The sequence below is a fragment of the Schistocerca nitens genome, chromosome 4 (genome assembly GCF_023898315.1).
Source record: "Schistocerca nitens isolate TAMUIC-IGC-003100 chromosome 4, iqSchNite1.1, whole genome shotgun sequence".
NCBI lineage: Eukaryota > Metazoa > Arthropoda > Insecta > Orthoptera > Acrididae > Schistocerca > Schistocerca nitens.
Window position 1 is genome coordinate 893,858,046 of NC_064617.1, and position 679 is coordinate 893,858,724.

Sequence of the window (679 nt, forward strand, 5' to 3'; positions counted from 1 at the left end):
AAGCGTTTCTACTTCCCTTTTTTTTCCTTCGCAGGTATTAGCCTGCTTCGTCACTTTGGTATCTACTTCGGATACTAAAGCCTTTAAAGTTTCCACCTTCTTTTGATCCTCTTTTTTCACTAATTGAATTTGTTCCGTCACCTTATTCTCGATGATCGGACCAACTGATTCTCCTACACTTTTCTCGATTCTGCTAATTTCGGAATAAAAACGAGTATTTATGCTCGCAATTTCCGCCTGAACGCCTATCATTTCCTGTTTAAGATTACCGATTTCGGTATTAATTACAACAATACCTTCTTTGATTTTATCAACTTTTGTGTTAACAACTCCAACATTGTTGTTAACTACGTTAATAGCTTTGTTCTGATTGTCTAGCATCCGTTCAATTTTTTCAAACTGAGCTTCTTGCTTGGCAGCCTGAGCTTCTTGCTTGGCAGCCTGAGCTTCTTGCTTGGCAGCCTGAGCTTCTTGCTTGGCAGCCTGATCTTCTTGCTTGGCCGATTGACTCTTGATTTCGTTAATCAAAACATTCAATAAATCAGTTAAATTCTCGGAAACTACCGATTTTACTTCCGTAGCAGCTTCCTGTTTAATTGTCACCCCGTATTCGTCATCAAGGGATTCAGATTTGATTTTCACTTCCGATTCCGAAACATTTTCTAAAGTTTGGAATTCC